The sequence below is a fragment of the Ambystoma mexicanum genome, chromosome 5p (assembly GCF_040938575.1).
Source record: "Ambystoma mexicanum isolate Mex_15411 chromosome 5p, UKY_AmexF1_1, whole genome shotgun sequence".
Taxonomy (NCBI): domain Eukaryota; kingdom Metazoa; phylum Chordata; class Amphibia; order Caudata; family Ambystomatidae; genus Ambystoma; species Ambystoma mexicanum.
This window is the reverse complement of record NC_090930.1, coordinates 160,418,524-160,441,167: the sequence shown is the minus strand read 5'-3', so window position 1 is coordinate 160,441,167 and position 22,644 is coordinate 160,418,524. Positions and strand designations below refer to the sequence as shown.

General features: G+C 46.6%; 1 protein-coding gene and 1 long non-coding RNA gene across 4 annotated transcripts in view; one reads left to right on the top strand and one right to left on the bottom strand.

The window, feature by feature from the left end:
• The window catches only part of LOC138480816 (uncharacterized), a 181,745-nt gene extending 173,695 nt beyond the window's left edge, over positions 1-8,050 (bottom strand). Inside the window, exon 1 of the long non-coding RNA XR_011274132.1 lies at positions 7,358-8,050. This is a non-coding gene — a long non-coding RNA (uncharacterized lncRNA). The remainder of the gene's footprint in view (positions 1-7,357) is intronic.
• A 10,248-nt stretch (positions 8,051-18,298) lies between these two features.
• RLIM (ring finger protein, LIM domain interacting) overlaps positions 18,299-22,644 on the top strand; it is a 339,543-nt gene continuing 335,197 nt past the window's right edge. For 2 of the 3 annotated variants that reach the window (XM_069612573.1, XM_069612572.1), the window contains exon 1: positions 18,384-18,560. The gene's annotated coding sequence lies outside the window, so the exon portion shown is untranslated. Of the gene's footprint in view, positions 18,561-22,644 lie in introns of all 3 variants that reach the window. The other variant, XM_069612571.1, reaches the window with a different exon arrangement.

The window sequence follows — 22,644 nt, the reverse complement described above, 5'->3', positions numbered from 1 at the left end:
CACGGGTATCAGGGAGGGTAGTTTTTCTTCCCTCCCATCTCCTGTATAAAGAAGGACTGGATCTAAGAACCTTGTATCTGGCAGACAGGGAGCGGATCTATTTAGATACCGGGTTGCGTTTGACATCAGGGGAATGTGGGCCAATGAAACTTTAACTGTGTATGAACTCCGGTCCTCCCTTTTCCCACTATCGTAGTTTGTTGAGTTGAGCATGTTGAGTATTTGTTCTCTACTCTCATCAGTTACCGAGCAGAGTAGTTCTTTATGTTCTTTATATTTACGGTCCATTTCTGCTAACCTTCTTTTTGTATTTTCACCGAAATGGTCATCGGTTACAGTATATGTAGAGGTATCATTCCTGGAGGCACTCAAGAGATAATTTCGCAGGGGCACGCAAGTATCATTTGTGGCAGGAGTCGCGTACCATTCGGGTCCACTTTCATGGCTATGGGGAACATACGTGCATATGTAACAATTGGTCTTATTTAGTATCTGGTTCGTATCATTCATCCATGTAAGGATGCTATTCCTGGGGTGTTTCTTCCGATACTCCTGATCTACATGGGGAATAGTCACTGGTTCTGGTGTAGGGGGCTGCGACGTGGTGGGTAGCAGGTTACAGACAGCATAAATATCATGATGCTCAAGGTACCAGAGGAATATGGCAAACCCTACTGTTATAAAAATACAGACAAGGGATAAGATGAGCTTTTCCTTTGGGGTGCATGCAAATCTATTTACTCGAGGACGCCTCTGTCCTGCATCCTCATTATCCATTATAACAACCTACTTTGTTCCCTCGCACAGGGCTGATCCCAGATGGCTGAGTTCCGGAACTTGGCTGTCAAATGTCACACTATATATATATATATATATATATATATATATATATATATACACAGTATATATTTTACACAAAAAGTACAAAGTCTCTAACAATTACCCTAACGGTGCCGTCCGTTTATGCGCTAGATCACAAGGGTTGCACAGTATAACCCGTTCTGCTGTCACCACTTCTGGCTCCTACCTTGACTCGTCTCGTTGAGGCTACTTCCTACCCTTGGGGGGATGCTGAGGCCATTTCATCTGTGTCTCGATGGGGCTACTTCATACCCAGGAGGGGATGCTGAGGCCACTTCATCTGTATTTTCAATTGTCCTTGCTTGTTCCGACCCTATACCAAGTCCTTTCTCAGCCAGATTTCAGAGTTCAAACATAGGCAATCAATGTTGCTTCCTGGGGCGTAAGTTGTACCTTGGAGTGTCCTCCGTTAGTTCGGCTGCAAATTGATCTGTGTCTTTGGTTGGGGGGTGGACTATCTGAGGTGGTGCCTTTTTGAGATGATTGGCGTGTATCCACGTCTTGTGTCCAGCTACCTTGACAGCGGTTTGTGTTGCTAAGAGGAGCATGAATGGCCCCTTCCAGTGGGCTTGCAAGCAATTGGTGCGATCAAAACTCTTTACCAGGACATAGTCCCCTGGTTTGATGGCGTGGCCCTCTCCTTCTAGGGCCGGCGGTGCTGCTTCTTTCACCGGTTGATGGATAATAGACAGTTTATGAGTGAGTTCAGCACAGTAATCCCTCAACAATGGCTGTTCAATGTTACCAATAACCCTTGGTTTAGGGACAGACCAGGAACTTGGGGGGCGGCCCATCACGATCTCAAAGGGGGAAAATGTGTGCGTCCCCTTTGGAGTGGTCCGCATACTCAACAATGCCAAAGGAAGGGCATCTGGCCACTTCAGGTTTGTGGAGGCACAGATTTTTGCCAGTTTGTTTTTGACTACGGCATTCGATCGTTCAATAATCCCGGCATTCTTGGGATGATAAACGGAATGGAATCGCTGATCGATACCTAAGGCAGTACATACATACTTCACAACTTGACCTGTAAAGTGTACTCCATTGTCGGAATACAGAAGGCTGGGCACCGTGTACTGGGGCACCCTATATTTCAGGATACATTTAACTGTGGAAATAGCAGTGTTGTCTCTTAGGGGGTAAGCATCCGGCCAACCAGAGAACCCACACCTCATTACAAGACAATATTTTAGTTTAGCAATTGGTTCCATTTGTATAAGGTCCATGTATACTACTTCAAATGGCTGCGTAGGGAGTTTGCTATGACCTGCTGGTACCTTCACAGATTTGCCCACATTGTGCTGGAGGCAGATGGCACACTGTGCTGCCCACCTCCTGCAATAGGATCCAATTTTCCAGTTCTTCCATACCTTGCTCAGAATGTCCTCCATTGCACCTGCATTAACATGGGCATTCCTGTGTGCCATTTCAACTACCATGGGTAAATAACCGTCAGGGAGCAACCACCTCATTTTGATTTTGTCCAGCCACACCCCCTTAGAAGTTTGTCCATTGTTACTGTCCTCAGTCCGTTCTTTAATTTCGCAATCTGCCGCTTCCTTTTGAATGTCCTTTACTATCACTTCAGGGTCCTTTCCCAGTTCACCATCATCCCTCTTCCCATCCACATCCCTTTGCAGCATGTTACACTCTGGAAGGGGCAGTTTACAGTGTTCCGCAGCATATTTAGCCACCTGGTCTGCAAACTCATTTCCCTGCCCCACAAAATCTATCACCTTTTTATGGGTGGAGCATTTCTCTATAGCCACCTGAGCGGGTTCAGCCAAAGCCGCCAATAATTTGTTTATCAAATCACCATGTTTTCTTTTGGTAGGTGCAGAAACCCTCTTTCTTTCCATAGCAGGCCAATATTAAAGGCCACACCATGTGCATAGGCTGAATCCGTATAAATGGTTACAGTTAAATATTTGCTTAGTTCCAGAGCCTTTGTCAACGCTCTCAATTCTGCAGCTTGCGCTGATAACTCGGGTATGCGTTCCATGTGGACAATTTCATTCTCAGTTGTTATTGCATACCCAGCCACTGTTTCCCCGCTTTCCAGCTTGTAATATGACCCATCACAAGATAGAGTCCCATCACCTCCCTCCAGGGGAACGTCACTCAGGTCGACCCTACCTCGGGTCTGTTCATCAGTGCGTATAAGGCAATCATGCATGTCTTGATCCCCCTCACCACTCGTATTACATCTCATGATAGTTACATTTGGTGCAAACAATGTCAATTCATATTGTGTCAAGCGGGCTGCTGTAAGATGCTGAGTTTGAGTTCTATTGAGCAACACATCTACGGCATGGGGAATTCTCACAATTATAGCAGTTCCCAACACTAAACCAGCACTCTGTTTGAGAGCTACCGCTGCTGCGGCAACTGATCGCATGCAAGGGGGAAGTGCTGCAGCCACACTGTCCAACGTGCTAGAGAAATAAGCACAAGGCCTTTGATTTCCATTTTGGTCCTGAATCAATACAGATAGGGCACAACCTTTTTGTTCATGTACGAAAAGAGTAAATGGCTTGTCATAATTGGGTGTCCCAAACCCGGGGGCACTACACAAGGCGCTTTTCAAAGCGTTGCAGGCCTCTCTCATTTATTGCGTGCAGGTGAAGGGTATCTGATCCATTTCTATCTTCAAACATTGTAACAGGGGTTTTGCTAGCAGGGAGAACTCAGGGATCCAATGGCGGCAATATGAGGTGATACCTAACAGTCGTCTTAATTCTTTAAAGGTACTGGGATAGGGCATTTCTTGGATTAATCGCACCCTTTCAGGTGACAGTGATCGACCGTCTGCAGTGAGGACATATCCCAAATAATCAACCTTAGGCATTACATATTGCATTTTCTTAAGTGACACTTTGTGACCATGATATGCCAAATGTCGTAACACAATCAAGGTACCTTCTTAACAACTCAATTCAGTGTCTCCACAAATAAGAATATCATCCACATATTGGATGAGCATTACACCGGGGGGGTAACAATATTTCATCCAATTGTTGTTTTAGGGCTTGGCTAAAAATAGCTGGGCTCTCTGTGTAACCTTGGGGCGCTCGACAAAACCTATATTGCTGTTGTGCTAACACAAAGGAGAAAAGGTATCTGGATTCTTCAGCTATGGGTATGGAGAAAAAGGCATTTTTCAAATCCACGACGCTAAAATAAGTAGCCGTGGGGGGGACCATAGTAAGAATACTAGTGACACTGGGGACAACTGGATACCTAGGATCCACAACTTTATTAATTCCTCTGAGATCAATAATAAATCTGTACAGGGTCACTTCATCTCCTTTCTTATGGACTGGAAGAACCGGAGAGTTACAGGGACTGTCATCACAATCTTCAACAACCCCAAGCTGTATCAGGTCCTGTACAATCCTAACCAATGCTGCTTCCCCTTCTGGGGATATTCTGTACTGCGGCGTTCGGGGCAAAGGAACACCATGTTTTACCTTGATCACAACAGGGGGAATGTTCAAAACCCCTACATCATTACTGCCAGAAGCCCAGAGCTCTGCGGGCAGTGCCTGTAATTCTGGCGGTAATGGTTCAGCCAGATAACAACCACCAACTTTAGATTTGCATATAGTCACGTGAATACCTGTCGGGTAACAAGAAATGGGTGCATTCAAGGCTTTTAAAAGATCCAATCCAAGGAGATTCTCAGGACACCTGTTAGTAAGTTGCCATTTGTTAGTCAATTTCACTCCACATATAGATGTCTCAACTCTCTGGGACACTGGAGTACATATGGGTTCCCCACCAAACCCTACGGAAACCTTATTTTCACCCGATAGTGTAACTGAGGGGACGGCCTTGGCGTCAACCGAGCTGCTACCTGCCCCTGTGTCAACCAAGCATTTAATGGCGGGGTGCTGTCTTATTTGTAATTTAACATATGGTCCCTTGTGGTCTATAGGAACAGACACCGCCTCCCCAGGTTCACTAGGGGTGTTTCAACTCATCATTCCACTCAATTCATCCTCTGCAAATCCATTGCCATTCACTCCAACCATTGGTCGCTGCGCCGCGCAAGACGAGAATACATTATTTTCAGGATTTACAAACCTTCCCTGTCCTTGGGGTGGTCCCGTATGAGGTCCACCTCGGCCACTTTCTTTCCCACCCGCCGGCTGGCCGCCCCGTGCCATCAATATGGGACAATCGTTTTTCCAATGTCCCGTCTGTTTGCAAAATGAACACTGGTCTATTCGCGGGGATGTCCATTGCGCAACATTACCTGCAGGGCTTTTTACCTGGGGTTTCTGACCCCTTTGTTTACTATAAGATGGTTGTATCAGCTGTTGCATTAGCACCTTATTTTTTAAGTTCCTGTCTGCCTGTCTCTTACCTTCCATTTCTTCCTCCTCCTGCCGTTCGTAATATTTAGCCATCTCTAGAATCTGGGACGGAGTGCTTGCCTGCCAAGTGCTCTCGTCCAATTTGAGTGGTTTCTTAATTCCTTTACGCAAACCCTTCACAAAGCCCATGGCGAAATACCTCTGACCCGTAGGGTTGCTAACAGACTGACCACTGTGTGCCTTAAATGCACTTTCAAATTTCAGGAAATAGTCCCCAACTGTTTCTACAGGGCTCTGTATAACGGCATCCATTTTCTCAACATTCACATCTACCTCTGGCAGCACATCACTTAATGCTTTTAATATTCTCATCCCTAGTGTTTTCAGGCCCTCTGGAATGGGGTCAGTTGGTTTCCGGTCTGTATCCTCTTTTTCTAATGCTGTCCAATTGATGACATGCCCAGGAGGGTCCTGAGATCTAAAGGGTTCCCATACATCAGCCGGTGTCACGGCAGACATCACATGATCAATGTCCTGCAAAGTCAAGGTACACATTTTAAATTGCGCTCTTAGCTCCCTATAGAATCCCGCGGCATTGGTCCTAGGGTCCGGGGTGCTTTTTATTATACTAAACAATTCTGCTCTAGTGAGGGGTACATAGACATATGTCTTGGTTACAGTGGGGTCTTTGGCTGGGTCTACATTTGCTGTAACAATAGGCGCACATTCCCTCAGGGGTGCCATCATTGGGGTTCTTGGGAGAAATACTTCTAATAATTCTTTGAACAATCTGTGCGTCCTAAGATCCTCTGCTTCCCAGTTAGGTTTATACGTTTTTAACTCGGCCTCGCACTCTCTTACCTTTTTATAAACTTTCTCCCGCCCACCTGTTGCACATTCCGATCCTATTTTGTTCAAAAGTCCTTTCAGACATACCAATCGGGTTGCCTCGCTATGGGTGGCAAATATATCCGTCCAATATTCTAACGTCCCTGGCTCCTTTTCTTTAATTATCCCTTTAATCAAAGCGTTAGCCGTTGGTTTGGCATCATGCAAGGACTGCGTTCTTCTAAAATTTTCTTCTTCTTCCCCCATAAGTTGGTCGTGGTAATCTTTCATTTCCTTAGTTACCCGGTCAATTATCTGGTTGTATTTATCCTATAGAGCTGCCCGATCTTTTTCAGTGTCAAGGGCCTTATAAATGTCATACAAACCCGCGGGCCATGGGCGCTCGGCATCATCTCTCAACCACTCATTAACAAGGTCGCAATGTATTCTCATTACCTGGCGAAATTCCTTCTTTTGGCAGGTGTTCAATTTCTGTTTTACCCCTGCGGCCGGGTTATCAAACAATTCCTTTGCTATGTATTCTAACCTGGCATATTCAACCGGAGTGAAGAAGGGCGGCTTTCTAGGCAAATGCCTTGCTTCCTCTTCCTCAGTACTATTTGGATCCATGGTGCCGATCTGGGTACCATATGGCGGTGGGGGTGGAGGAGGGGGTGCAGAAGGCACTTGAGGCGCAATATTAGATGGGGATATGACAGGTACTGTTAGTCGCAAAAGATTCTCTGTTAATCTGATTGCATCCTGATCAGCTTCGATGTTAAGGCTGGCGATTTCCTTTTCTGTTTTAGGGAGAAGTGGGTACATGCCTTTACTATATTTTATTAGGGCAGCCCGATCCTCTACATCTAGCTGGTGCTCAAATTCTTTGTTATCCAACTCACAGGCCTTATCCTGTAAGGTTCGATTTTGTTTCTTTCTATCCTTTTTATCTTGGGACATTTTCTGCTTTATCGCTTCTGTTCGCCACTGGCGAATAGCATCATGCTGGGCGGACCTTTTTCCTAAGTAATGCCAATTCCAAGTGCTCGATTGTCTTAACATCAAAAGTACCTACCTTAGGGGGCCATCTAAATTGAACGGACTTCTTTGTGTAGTCCTCCCAGTTTTTGCAAAACTGTACCGCCCCCAGCCCATAGTTGGTTAGCATAGTATAACACGGAGTGCCTTCAGCAGGCACATGCATATGTTCCTCATTCTTATTTCGGTCACACAAGTTTCCCATTATTATTAAAATACCTTACCAAACCCAAATAATACGTACCATAAAACTGATACCAATTGTGGCTTACCATCCACCAATACAATTTCTGCAGATACAATTCACTCACCGCACCAAGGAGACCTCCCCTCTGTCTGGTTCGTCTGGTCCTTGGCAGAGCAGTCTCTCCTTCTTCCTGATCTCCGTCTCAAGATGAGGACTTGCGCTGTTTGCAGCAAAGGTGCGATAGAATTTGGGCCCAGTATGTCGTCCGCCGGAGACAGGAGCTCAATGGAAGGCACGCATCAAAGCGATGGACTGCATCTGCAAGGCCACCAGCCAGGGACGCCAATTAGTAAATGCTAAAATTCACCAGGTGGAGGTCTCCGTCAAAAATAAACGCACTCGTAAGTGAGTTTAACAATCATTTATTGCAATAAAGACAAAGCTTCCGCGGAAGGGCCGACACGTAACATCATCAGAGGGATGCTGCTAGTGTGTGCTGCTAACATTACGGTGAGCATGCTTTTTATAGGAAAATGATTACATTGAGTCTTATGCCTGGCTCGGAACCCAGACACTTCCAAACATACAGTTTCCTGTCGGAACACTTTTGGCTGTATTCCCAGACATTGGAGTGAGGTTTACAAAGGCCGGATATCGCAAACGGTCATTACTCTTATAACTTATCTAAGCAAATCATAATACACTTCAGGATGCAGATGTAACCTTTAACATGTATGGTCGTACAACGAGCTAAACAGAAGGGTGATGGCAGGAAGGTTTTGAATTAATCATAACCACGGGCAAAGCTGTGGGCAACCCTCCAGACCATCGTTTTTCAGCCTGCCAAGCCATTACAGAAGGGGAAAAACCATATGCAAATCAGGCTTGGTCCTACCCCAAAAGGGGCAGTCCAGCCCGAACTGCTAGGTCACATCCCTTCACCATGAGACCACAAGCATCCCCAGACATGTTTCAGCCTTGTTGGGCGTCATCAGTGAGGAGTAGCTTGGGTCTCTAGGCCCGGCAGACTCGGGACCCACGTCTGGGCATACCCGTCCCACTCGGGGTGACTTTAGCAAAACAGAAGGGCGATGGCAGGAAGGTTTTGAATTAATCATAACCACGGGCAAAGCTCTGGGCAACCCTCCAGACCATTGTTTTTCAGCCTGCCAAGCCATTACAGAAGGGGGAAAACCATATGCAAATCAGGCTTGGTCCTACCCCAAAAGGGGCAGTCCAGCCCGAACTGCTAGGTCACATACCTTCTGCACGAGACCACAAGCATCCCCAGACATGTTTCAGCCTTGTTGGGCGTCATCAGTGAGGAGTAGCTTGGGTCTCTAGGCCCGGCAGACTCGGGACCCACGTCTGGGCATACCCGTCCCACTCGGGGTGACTTTAGCAAAACAGAAGGGTGATGGCAGGGGTGGGGCCAAGCCTGATTTGCATATGGTCTTTCCCTTCTGTAATGGCTTGGCAGGTGAGGAACGGTGGTCTGGAGGGTTGCCCAGAGCATTGCCAGTGGTTAAGATTAAGTCTAAACCTTCCAGCCATCACCTCTTTGTTTTTGCTATGTCACCCCGAGTGGGGCGGGTATGCCCAGACGTGGGTCCCGTGCCTGCTGGGCCTAGAGACCCAAGCTACTCCTCACTGATTAGCCCCAACAAGGGCGAAACATGTTTGGGGATACTTGTGGTCTCGTGCAGAAGGGATGTGGCCTAGCAGTTTGGGCTGGACTGCCCCTTTTGGGGTGGGGCCAAGCCTGATTTGCATATGGTCTTTCCCTTCTGTAATGGCTTGGCAGGTGAAGAACGGTGGTCTGGAGGGGTGCCCAGAGCATTGCCAGTGGTTAAGATTAAGTCTAAACCTTCCAGCCATCACCTCTTTGTTTTTGCTATGTCACCCCGAGTGGGACGGGTATGCCCAGACCTGGGTCCCGTGCCTGCTGGGCCTAGAGACCCAAGCTACTCCTCACTGATGAGCCCCAACAAGGGCGAAACATGTTTGGGGTTACTTGTGGTCTCGTGCAGAAGGGATGTGGCCTAGCAGTTTGGGCTGGACTGCCCCTTTTGGGGTGGGGCCAAGCCCGATTTGCATATGGTCTTTCCCTTCTGTAATGGCTTGGCAGGTGAAGAACGGTGGTCTGGAGGGTTGCCCAGAGCATTGCCAGTGGTTAAGATTAAGTCTAAACCTTCCAGACATCACCTCTTTGTTTTTGCTATGTCACCCCGAGTGGGACGGGTATGCCCAGACGTGGGTCCCGTGCCTGCTGGGCCTAGAGACCCAAGCTACTCCTCACTGATGAGCCCCAACAAGGGCGAAACATGTTTGGGGATACTTGTGGTCTCGTGCAGAAGGGATGTGGCCTAGCTGTTTTGGGCTGGACTGCCCCTTTTGGGGTGGGGCCAAGCCTGATTTGCATATGGTCTTTCCCTTCTGTAATGGCTTGGCAGGTGAAGAACTGTGGTCTGGAGGGTTGCCCAGAGCATTGCCAGTGGTTAAGATTAAGTCTAAACCTTCCAGCCATCACCTCTTTGTTTTTGCCGTACAACGAGCTACACATATCCTGCTGCTGTAGTGATAATGATGTCCATTTATGGGCTGTTGAACAAAAGCAGGACATATCTTTTACAGAGTGACACACGAGCGCCTGGAACAATCCCCTATCACACACATTCCAGAGAATAACAAGGTCAGTACAGATGGGTTCATGCTTATGTTCCCAGGAAAGAGTGCGGATGTCGGACAATCATTATTTATAAAAGAGACCCTAGGGTCGGTGAACACATGCTGACTTGCAAGGCTGCATACCGTGGGAGGGAAGTGCAAGAGTGCACTGTTTATTTAGCTGTTACGGGAAAGGAGAGCAGGGGGGCATTCAAGGATTTATGGGGAATGTGTGCTTAAGGCGAAACCCTGGGCCTTGCGGGCGAACACGAAAGCCGCTCGTCTGACATGGACATGATGCTAAAGCGCGAGCAATGGGGTAGTCATGCTGAGGCAAAGTTTAACATGGTAGCTTTCAGGGAAAATGATTTCTGTATTAACACAGGCATACCAATAATCCAGGGAGAAAGGAGGAAAGGCTGCTGATCCCCTTTAGGAGAATCCAGTGGCCAGACCCTTTGCCCAGCTGACCCAACCCGCTGTTCAAAGTGACTAGACCTTGCCCACTTGTTCCCATCCGGGAGAGCCCGCTGTCCAGAGACCTTGTTGGCTGTCCAAATTAACAAACTCAAGTGTACCTTGTAAGCATCACATCACTGAGTACCCAAAAACTGCATATCCCGCTCTTTCACCTGGCATCCTGTTCAAATCCTATTAAAAATCCCATAAAAACCCTAGTCATATCCTAAATTGCCAGTATCCTCTATTTATCATTTCCTTAGGAGAATCTGTGTTAGTCTATATCTGTTAGCATGCTTCTTTTCTATTTCTTCCAGTTATCTGGGTAAGTCCCTAGTATCATTTGAAATAAATAAACGAATTCCCCTATAAAGAGATTCACGGTGAGCTGGTTGCAATTTGAACCCAACCACTTCATGACAAGTGCCTTTCTTCAAAAATTATAGTGCTTAAAATATAGTCTCAGTAGAACTAATCATTGTGCTAACAAACCGATTTTGCCTGTGTATTTTGCTTTTCTTCAAAAATCTGACTTGCAGTTCCCATTTAAAAAAAAACATACTATCATCCTATACAGTCACCCCTTCCCCTGAGTATCCTATCTGTTCTATGCCTTTGTCTCCCATTACAAAAACCGATTTTGACTGCTAAGCCCATTTTCTTAGCTGTTTGTCAGTTTAAAGCCTGTGTGAAATAAGAAATTGCAATTCTGCCGCGTGTGATTTCTGTTGCATTGTTTTCTGCCCAAAATCGATTTTCTCACCTTTGTTCACGTTGCTTTAAAGGTGTAGGTATCTTATGTTGAAAGTTGAATTGACTGTACTAGAAGACTTTGCATTTGTACTGCTACACCGCGGTGGCTGCTGCCCTAATTTTGATTTGCTTGATTTTATTTGAATTCTAAAAATGATTCAAAATGTCATTGTTACACATCGGCCTGGTTCGTGGTCCATTGCGACACATGGTATTTGTTAAGGTGGGTGTGAGACGGGTTAGGTGCCTTCTCAAAGTAGAATCCAAAATCAATAAAGATAAAAAGCTTTTTTATTGTGGGCAACATTCCTAACAGTGGAAAGAGTCCTTGTCTGGAGTGTGCAGTGTCGTAAATCTGTCACACCTTGAGTGTGTTTATTAGTAGGGCAGGGTGGTTGTTCCATTAAAACCAGACTACTTTTATGTACAGTCAAAATTGTTCCGTGCTTGTTTTATGGTTTGGGGAAGAACACTCATGGCAGAGAGATCTAAATTTGAAGGTAAGATTCTTCGAATACTGTTTAGAATGCCACAATCCCTTTCGTTTGAATATGTATTTTTAGAATTCGATCTTAAGCGAATTTCGGCATTAATAAATAGTAAACTTACATTAGGATATCAGAGTCTACTAAAGTTAGAAAATGGGGCCATCATGGTAGACGTGTTTCTGTCATAGAGAAGTGGTACTCTAGGAAGCACATTGTCTGCATATAATATCTGGACGTTAGGTTATGAACACCAGTTTGAGCGGCCACCTCGAAAGGGAATGAAAAAATGAGTCAAGGAGAAACTCACCAGTCCATCAATTAAGCTGATTTTGTAGGATTAGCTTAAACTGTTAATAGCAGGCCTTTCATTCGGTATTGGATGGAAAGCAATATCGCTCCAAAATATCTTGAGGCTTTTCCCATAGACAGAATGTTCTGCTTAAATTTAATAGCACCTAGGTTTTGGAAATTGAAGGAACAAAAAGAGGAACACCACGGCCGAGCAATTGTGTCCACTGTTTGGAAAAACTGCAATTCAATCTGCAGAGCATATATGTGTTATTGCCCGAGTCTGAACATGATTAGGAGTAAATACATGAAAACCTACTGTAACAAGATAAATTGTGATAATGTGACACAGTTGTGGACTTTGTTGTTACAGGGCAATGATGTTTGCCGTATCTACCATATGGTTAAATGTCATACTGCATCTATGGCATACATGCCAACCCTCCCGATTTTTAGGTGAAAAATATTGCTATTTTTCAGTCTCCCGCCTAAAATAACTGTAGCCCTAATGCATTCCTATGGGGAAATGTGTGTCTCCCGATTTCCCTGTGGAAATCTCCCTCCCAGGTGCATCTGAATTTTGGCATGTATGCTATGGAGATTTTAGCAGGTTTATCCAAAGGGATTTTATAATTGCGATAGGAAATACATTTGTAGTGGATTTGACACCTCTTTTATGTAGTTTATGGCTTTTTAATGTTTTAATGTTATGTATGTACAAAGCCAGTATTGCTCTGATTACTTACCGGTAATCTTCATTACTCCTAGTCCTACTCTTCCTCGTCACAGTACTTACTTCATGAGGCCCCTGTCTCCGACACAGGACCTTCTTCTATTTCTTTAAATTCCTATAACTCCTTCCCTACATCCACGTCACTTAGTTTCATATTACCAAGCCAGAGCATGGGACCTTCCCCGCAGGGAGGGTGAGGAGGGTCGTCAGTACTGTGACAAGGAAGAGTAGGACTAGGAGTAATGAAGATTACCAGTAAGTAATCAGAGCATTACCTCCACGTCCACTCTTCCTCGTCCCAGTACTTACTTCATGAGGTATACCAAAGCAGCAACGGGGAAAAGGTCCCAATGAGAAACAGAGCTAAAAACAGTGCAGCAAACACACCCACAATAACTCTTAATTCACATCCCCACAGATAAAACTCCAACCACGAAGGAACCAACCCCCCGAGTGGGAGAAACTCAACCCATAGCGGTTGATGGAAATCCCTAGACCAGCCAAGGCGGCAGCCATACAAATCTCTTGCAGAGAAAAACCCTCCTTGCATCGGCCCAGGAAGCCGCCAAACCCCTGGCGGACCGCCCCGGATCGTGCACAGGCACAGGCAGGCCAAAAGCCATATAGGCACTGGGATCACAACCCGGAACCATCAGAAAATGGAAACCACAGATGTGTTTTGCCCAGCTCCAGCCGGACCACAAGCAATCAGAAGACTATCAGATTGGTGGGAAAAAGCAAACCTAGCCAAATACTCCAACACGTCCCGCCGGACATAATGTTAAGCCAAGCCACCTCCTCATGCATTCTCGGATCATGAAAGAAGTCAGGGAGAACCAGATCCTGAGAGGTATGAAAACCGAGATACAACTTAAGGGAGGAACTTCGGACCACACCTCAGCAGCACCGAGTCTGGCAGAACCCTCAGGAAAGGAGGGTGACATAAGAGAGCCCCAATCTCCCCAAGCCTACGGGCAGAAGCGAAGGCAATAAGAAAAGCAGATTTCAGTGTAAGATGTTTGATATCAATCTCGGAAAAGGGCTCAAAAGGAGGCCCTTGAAGGAACTGTAATACAAGAGGGAGATCCCAAGGGGGAAGCCCTTTATCAGAACACCATCAGAGTGGAGGGTCTAAGAGCATCCATTATGTACTCAACTACAGGATCTGAGCACCCCTGAGATATCAACCTAGACTGAGCAATAGCCACACTGCCCATTGCATCCAGTGGAATTCCAACCGCAGATCCCCTTGAAGGGGACACGGCCACCTCGGAATCAGCCAAGGTTCCTAGGACCGAAGCTCCATCAGAGAGGGGAGCCAACTCCGGCGGGACCAGAACTGAGCTAACAACAACACAGTCACCCTGGACACTCTGATGCGCCAAACCACCCGGGGCAGAAGGGGAATAGGCGGAAAGGCATAAAGGAAAACCCCAAGGCCACTGTACAGAGAAGGCGTCCATTTCCCAATCCCCCCGGCCTGAAACCGAGAGCAGAAGAGGCGAACTTCTGCTGAGGCCGGGGATGCAAACAGGTCTAGAACCGGGGACCCTAATCTGACACAGGTCACTGCAAAGACCTGGGCCAACAGGACCAGTTCTGCCGAGGAGTGAAAACCGGCATCTGAGAAGATCCGCTTGAACATTGTCCACCCTTCTGATACGTGAGGCCACCAGAGACACCAGATTAGATTTCTCCCAGGTGCCTATCAGCGCTGCCAGAGCATTCAAGGAACAGCCGGAACCCCTTTTGCAGTTGACATATGCCAAGGCCGTCGTATTGTCCGATCGGATCAAAACCGCCGACCGTCCAGCAACTCCTTGAAGTACACCAGAGCTTGGACAATGGCACAACTCTTGCCAATTGGATGATCGCCGGCTCTCCCCAGATCTCACAACCCTTGAGCTGAGAGGACCCCCAATGTAGACCCTTTCTGCTGGCGTCGGTAGTAAGAGAGGCCACAGGAGGATGGACCATGCACACCTCAGCCTGTAGACCTGAAACCCCCCGCCACCACAGCAGGGAGACTCGCAGCGCTGGGGACACCGAAAACACAACTACGAAAGCCGAGACGTCGGAAACCAGTGGGAGAGAGTATAAGACACCAGAGGACATAACCGAAGACAGGCTCAAGGAACCGAAAAAACGCAAGACGCCACGTGCCCCGTAACTTCAGCAACAGGCGAGCCGAGACACACTGCCTTCTGAGAACCCAGCCCAGACCAGCCAGCAAGCGCCCCTCCTGCACAACATCCAGAGTACACTCTCCCCAGACGTCCGGACAAGCAGTGCAGGGTCTTGAGACCCATAAGCAGTTGACACATCCTAGAAGGCATAGGGACCAGGAACACCCGCAAGTAGAAAACTTGACCCTGAACAGAGAGAGGAACGGGCAAGACGGTAACCCACAACAATCCTTCCTAGAGAACGGATCCCATGGCCAACTACTTGGACCGTGAGCTGGGTACCAAAGTCCTAACCATGCAAACCTGGACAGGAGGCGACAGGAACTGCAACCGATACCCCCCCCCCTCCGGAAGGAGCCCATTACCCAGGAAGCCGAACCCCACCGGTCCCATACACCTGAGAGAAGATAGAGACGAGGAGCCAGGGAAAACCGCCAGTCACTGCACTTTCACCAGAGGAAAATCACAGGACGTTGAAGCATGCCTGCGCCACAATGCATGCTTGTCAGCCCACAAAAAGATCCGATTTATCAAAAGGAAGATACAGGACAGCCCAGAAGTCCAGCAGACCAGGGCCCCCCCCAGCTGACAGAGGAGCCACCAGGCTGGCGTCGAAAGGGCAGAGTACTGTCACAAAGCAGGGCAAAGCAATCCATCCCGGATAGCAGACATCAAAGGCAACCACCCACCTGGGGTATTCCTACACTGGAAAAACCCACTGAAGTGACATCCCCCTCCACCGGGCCAGGGGCTCTGAGAACCCCTCTAAGCACAGACATGTGCCACCATGTGCCATATCACTTCCCACAAGTCTAAGAGGAGGCGTGAAAGCAACACTTCAGCACCGGAGGACCTAGGCCCTAAAAGAAGAGACACTGGGAACCCTCTGAATGGCCATTACTTCCATGATGCATTTTCTATAATTCCATGCCGGACAAGGGAAAAGAAAATCATCTCCTTTGACCTTCCCTCGTGCAGTTCAGAGGAAGAGGACAGGACAAGGAGTCTGCGTCCATAGCTAGCACAGACCCAAACACACCACTAACTCGCCACATTACTGAGAGGTGGCTTGAGCCGTGTATCCAGTAGCTGGTAGCCCCAAGCTCTAAATCGTTCCAATGCGTCGGTCTAGGAAGGATGAAATGCCGAGTCAGCACCGCAGAGACTCGAACCTGAAGTGTAGACTATGCCAGGCCGGTACCCTTCAGGCCGCTTGCAGACGCGTCCAAATCTGCGCCGTTTTCACAGGCTGCACGCAAAGAATGCAGCCAACATTCGGTGCATCCTGGGCTGCGTGTGTCTGAGGAGCGGGTAGTATGTGACATGCCTGTGACAGAACAGAGCCCCAGCACTTTCAAAGACTCTCTGCCACTGTCACCCCACGACAAGAAGCAGAGAGGCCTCACAACAAAAAGGGAAGGCTAGGCCATACTGCCAAGTGCTTGCCATTATTTCCAATAAAGATGTGTATACAGAGCACGAGGAAACGGCATGTTGAAGGAGTCAAGATGGCCATACCAGCAGGAGAGGGGAAAAATATCAAGCACAGTCCTCCCCTCTCCTTACCTTCCCCCAGAGAATGCAGCTAACATCCGGTGCATCCTGTGCTGTGTGTGTCTGAGGAGCGGGTGGTATGTGACATGCCTGCGACAGAACAGAGCCCCCGCACTTTCAAAGACTCTCTGCCACTGTCACCCCACGACAAGAAGCAGAGAGGCCACACAACATAAGGGAAGGCTAGCCCATACTGCCAAGTGCTTGCCATCATTTCCAACAAAGATGTGTACACAAAGCACGAGGAAACGGCATGTTGAAGGAGTCAAGATGGCCATACCAGCAGGAGAGGGGAAAAATATCAAGCACAGTCCTCCCCTCTCCTTACCTTCCCCCAGAGAATGCAGCTAACATCTGGTGCATCCTGTGCTGTGTGTGTCTGAGGAGCGGGTGGTATGTGACATGCCTGCGACAGAACAGAGCCCCCGCACTTTCAAAGACTCTCTGCCACTGTCACCCCACGACAAGAAGCAGAGAGGCCACACAACAAAAGGGAAGGCTAGCCCATACTGCCAAGTGCTTACCATCATTTCCAATAAAGATGTGTAAACAGAGCACGAGGAAAAGGCCTGTGGAATCAAGATGGCCAAAACAGGAGGAGAGGGGAAAAACATCAAGGCCAGTCCTCCCCTCTCCTTACCTTCCCCCGGGCCATGCAGGACCCGGGACACAATGCTCACGCTGCGGTCCGGAGCCCAGCAAAGAACCGAGCGAGGCAATCCCGCTCAACTGTGACCCCAAGCCCCGCAGGTGGCCCAGGAGCAGCGCCGCACCTGAGGGAGCCGAGGGCCCCGCCACACAGCCCCCCCCCCAGGGGGGCAGCAATGGGTTCTCCCCAGTGCCCCGCACCAGGAAGAGAAAGTCCAACCTGCCAGAGGCAGGAAAAATTAAACTAAGTGACGTGGATGTGGGGGAGGAGTTATAGGAATTTAAAGAAATAGAAGAAGGTCCTGTGTCGGAGGCAGGGGCCTCATGAAGTAAGTACTGGGACGAGGAAGAATTGTCCCGAGCGAGAATATCACGAACCTCCTCTGAATTTGTAAATGGGACCTTAGTGAAATTGCAACAGGGCGAATCTTTTCTCTTCTCCATGCAATGCCACCACTCTGCACCTAGCGCGCGTATCATTTTTCTCCTTTAGCATGAGATTAGAGCACAGTGCCGCAGTTGCTTAATCGCCATGCCTTTTATTTGTAATGTTTTACAACCATGCAATGTTTCCCAGCGCGTTCTGTTTAATGTAGTGCTCGTTTTTTACTAGTTTTTAAAAACGAATACATACTAATTGAACACGAACGGGTCTATTAAGAATCCCTACTTCGCCATAATGCTTTGTACAGTATATCATTATACGCGCCATTGTGACGCACGTGACAGACACTATGTATATGTCATGTTTACATGTTTTGACAGGTCAATGATATGGAGGAGGTGTTTCAGTTCGGAGGCTCCACCCAAGCTCTACCGCTGTAAAATCTAAGAAAGTGAAGTAGGACTAAAGTAGCCATACACCTCTCTGACACTAGTCAAATAAAACGGCCATCTTGTAATGAATAATGTGACGGTAAAATAATTCCTCAAAGAAAAATGATGTAATTGGATTATTATCGTTTTTTTCTTTACCTGCAACACAAGATGGACCACCTCCATGTCAGATCAGGGTTTCTTATTTGCTTCCATTAAAACGTTTGCAGAAGAGTTATTGTGATAAAACATTCCAAATGTATATTTTTACACTAATTTGCATTTAGAGTTCACACTGTTTGTTGCCGAAAACTAACAACACATATAAACAGCTGTCTTGTACGCTTGATTTCCTGTCACGGACCCACTGCAGGATATGTCTAAGGCGCCTGACTGCAGGCACACTCATCCTGCACCACGCCCTTTGGAGTAGCATCCTTGATCTGCTGACGACCCGCCGTCTATTTCGGCCCTGTCGAGTTTATTCCGTGTGGGCGCTTCAGCCATTTTGCCCTCTCATCTGCGCACGCGTAGCAGGCATGGCTAATGTTGTCATTTCCGGCTGTTGGGGGAGGCTCTCTTTCCGGACTTCCTTCGTAACAATGGAGAAAATGGCTGCCTAACAAAGAAGGTTCGGGAGACGGAACGGAATATCTGGGGGAGTACAGTGAAGTGAAGGCGGCCGGAGGAGTGTGAGGGCAGCGGTGGGCGACCGGCGGCACGGGTGTTGGCCAGGTGTGTGTCAGCGCACGTACGGGTGATATACCAGCGGTAACAGAGCTGCTCCCTCCCCTCACCCCCAAACCGGGCTCAGGCCCCGGCGGAGGTGACGGATGGGGGGGGGAGGTTGTGTAATGGCGGCAGACAGCTTGGCCATGGTGGCTGATTGAGTAGGTTTGGCAGCAGAAGTCCCAGTTGTACTTCTAACCAGTAGGTTGTTGGGCTAATGTGTGACTGGAAGGCCAAGTACCGGCGTCCAGGTTTTTCCCCTAAAGTCATACACTGCCCCCTGTCATCGATTGTCCCTTTCCCCAAAGTACCCTGCTGCATTATTTCTGGCTGCCATGGTCCTCTTCCCTGTTGTCCAGACCCCTACCTTCTGCGCAGAGGCAGACCCAGCCATGTTGTGTACACTACCCCCGACATTTTGTCATTAAAGTCTGCTGTGGGACTATGCATCTGGCTCAAATGACAGGCGCTGCTGTCATGTCAATGGTGGGGTGACATGTCTTTTACCGGACAGTGTGACCACTTGCATCACAGACAATCATGCATACAACTTAATGTTAAGTTAGTACTTTAATTTTAAAACACTGTAATCTGAATGGACTCGCTGATAACGGAATAATCTATGTGAAATACTTGTGGATATGGCGAATTACGTTGACGTTTCTACTGTTAATGACGTGTGGGTTTGGAACTCTCGTATGTTTGCCACTTTTCCTCGATGTAATCGTGCTAAAGTAGAAATTGGAAAGGAATGCAGAACAGTAAAACACGTTGCTGAAGTAGTCCTTGTGTTGTGTACCAAACTAGCCTCCCATCGATTGTCAATTAAGTGGTCCTACAAAGAGTGATCAGAAACTGGTTTCAAGTGCATTGTAAAACTACATATCTGCTCTACTTTTGAATGCATGTTGTCAACCAACCACTGTCATACACATACAAAGCCGCAAGGTTTATTGGATCCATCCAAGATAAAAAAAAGGGCCAGCCATCCTAGAGTGCTTGAACTTCCACTGTCACGTTCAACTGTCAACAATATTGACCGGAAACTGCATGGGCAAGACTTCAGTATAAATGGGCGAACGCACCACGTGACTCCTGTTCGAAAGGTTTGTGGCAGCAACGACAGTTTCGAGATGGTGAGCTAAAATCAGCTTGCGGGATGTCAACAGCTTTTCAGAGCAATCATTCTAAACTGTACTATTTGGGAGGATGTGTATATCGCATTGGTAGTTGGGGCTGCGCACACCTTTAAAACTAACATATGCAGTCGAAAATGAAGTCTATGTAAAAGGACGAGTGTCCTTTAGAGAGGATGAGTTGGGTTTGTTAGTGTCGCACAACTACAGTTGTTGATGGTTCCAATTACTACAGCAGATGGAGAATTAAATCTGTTGCCTACCTTAGTGGTTACTTGGTGCCTTATGAGATTCAGCAGAGATGCTTTTACATATCCAGAAGTGCTTGTACCATTAAGCACGGTTTGTAAAATAAATCGGCCAAAATTGAATTCTAGCGTCCACAAGAACAATGGAAACCCGAGTGCTCGTGTGAAAATGGTCAATATTTCTTTTCTTTGCTCTGTTGGGTCGTTTTCCCCCACTTTGGCTTCATTAATCTGTGACCGTGTTTGTTTTGTGTCTTTTTTTGGTGTTTGCATGCATGTAATCAACCAAATAAAATGCAGTTCACTCTCGGGAGCATATATCTGGTTCCTCATTCCTATGGCTTTCTATTAGGGTGGTTAGTGGCGGCAGCAGGGGTCTTCATCTGCCATGTTAATTTTGTATCCAAAATCTATGCTGCCTTTGTGGTTTAAAGAGAATGTACAGACATTGAAGAAAATACCTGTTGCGCATACTAAGCAGGGATAAAAAAAAAAAAGCTTCTGGGTATCGAACATCACCTAGTGCAAATGAGCTACTTCTGTGAAAAGAGGGATTACCCCTTTTATATATAACCCATGGTGTTTTAAAGATCTTCTAGCTGGGTCCCGGTGCTCCTTTTGGACACATTCCCATAGTTATGTTTGTGTAGCACCCATTTTTCTGGGAAGTCAAAAGTAGCTCCTGATATTCTTTTGGTGTCATGCTAAATCAGGCTCTTCTAGCTTACAAGCGGCAGCTTGATAGCTTTCCGCACCAGATGATCTTCTTGGGGTCCAGTTGAGCAGTTGGTTGAAAAACTACAAGCAGTGTGGTAATTCTATTTTGATCAAGGTAGTTTTGAATTTCTTGGTGAATAATCAAACTGTAGTTTTCTGCTAAACTAACTAACTTGTAGTTTCTCTTGCAGAAAACTACAGCTTGATGGGCATGCTGAAGCTCTACTTTTTCTGGATTAATTTAAACACATTACATTTCAATTCTATTTTCAGTTGGTTAAGGCCCAAATTTAGTTCCCGGATTTAAAGTAACTGATGAAAAGTACACTTGTCTTTCGTATACTTTTAAGGTGCGTTCATAATGTGTCTCAAATATGCAGTCTCAATAGTTTTCTTCGTGAGGAAGAACAGACTTTACATAAGGCCATATTTCAGGTAAATGGGTCTGCTTGAACACCTTAGTGTATAGACCTAAAATATTGGGTCGGGAAAAAAAATTAGACCGTTCTGTTGGTACGCATGGAAAATCAAGACTTGTAACACTGTTTCTCCGTTTTGTTGCATTAAACTCGCTCCAATCTAGATGCCTAGAAAGGACATTTGAAGATATATACGTGTGCACAAATATCTTTTTAATATGGTAATTTTATTTTAGGTTGTTTAAAATGCAGATGCCAATGTAGGGACACATATTAAAACAAGCAGCAGTGTTCTATCTCCTGTGCCATGAAAACCTTTTTGCTCAGTGGTTTCCTTCACAATTCTACATACAAGTGATATATTTTTATAACTCAATTTCTTTTTACCGATTACCAATATTGCCTCGCTAATACTGGAGATCTTTACTTGTGGATTACTGTATGATGCCTGAATGCATTGCATCCGCGTTTTATTGGCATTGTGGAGCTTCTCGTGCACGTTGGATAGTACGTTCGTTAAGCATTCCTTGCCCATTACATATTGGCATCCAGTTGGTCAATTATGTGAAGAGTAACTCCATCGTGCCTACTACTTTGAAATAGATTTTTGCCACCCCCTCCTTTTTTTTTTTTGTTGGTACTTCCCAGAGACCATCAATATTGTCAAGTGTTTTTAATTTGTGTAGTTGTCCATATCCTCAGATCAATTTGAAAGGAGTCCACATGAGTGGCTCAAAGTAAATGGCATAGCATTAGCACGAAGTACAGCTTCTATCAATTTCTACTTTCAGATATGAAATGTTGCTATCTTGTAACTGCTTAAGCCACACTACCCCCATTTATGTTGGGCGTGACTGGTGAAGGACTGTACAGTCTGGTTTGGGCAGGTGACTGATCTTTCACGCTACTTGTGAACTAAAAGTGAATTTGTTTTTTCTCCATTTGTAAAAGGCAAACGTGTGTCTGGAGATATTAAATCTGTTTAACCCAGAGATCGCCACCCCTTTCAAGATGCATCTTCTCACATTGATGGGCAATTTACCACTTACTGATTCCATCCTACTCACTGTTTTTTCCTGTTTGCTCTCTCATCCCCTGCATTAAAATATTCAAATTAGAGAAACATCGGACTGATAAAAATCAGGATGCATATTCCAATGTTCCTGTTTTTCCTCTGCTTGTAGAATTACGTGATCATGTAGTCCCAGTTGGGTGTTATTTGTCTAAGTTTAGCTGCTTCTATAATGCTTAGATTACTTGTACCTTAATCGCGCCTGGATGTCTGTTCCTTGTCATAGTTCTTGCATATCTGAAGGACGTCAGTTTGCACCGTCCTTTCCAACTCGTAATTTGATCTTCAATACTCCTCATTACTCTGCCACTCTGAGGAAAGCAGACCTCTGCTCCAGCCACACAAACCTTCTGTCCCTTAACTAAGAACATGGAAACTGGTCCCCCCTGTGCAGGAGAGAAGGGAAGTCGGGACTGTGAGGAGAATGACTAGATATAAAAGTGACTGCCACATGTGTATTTTGTTTGGCTCCTGGAGCCAAAGGTAGTGCGATAGGAG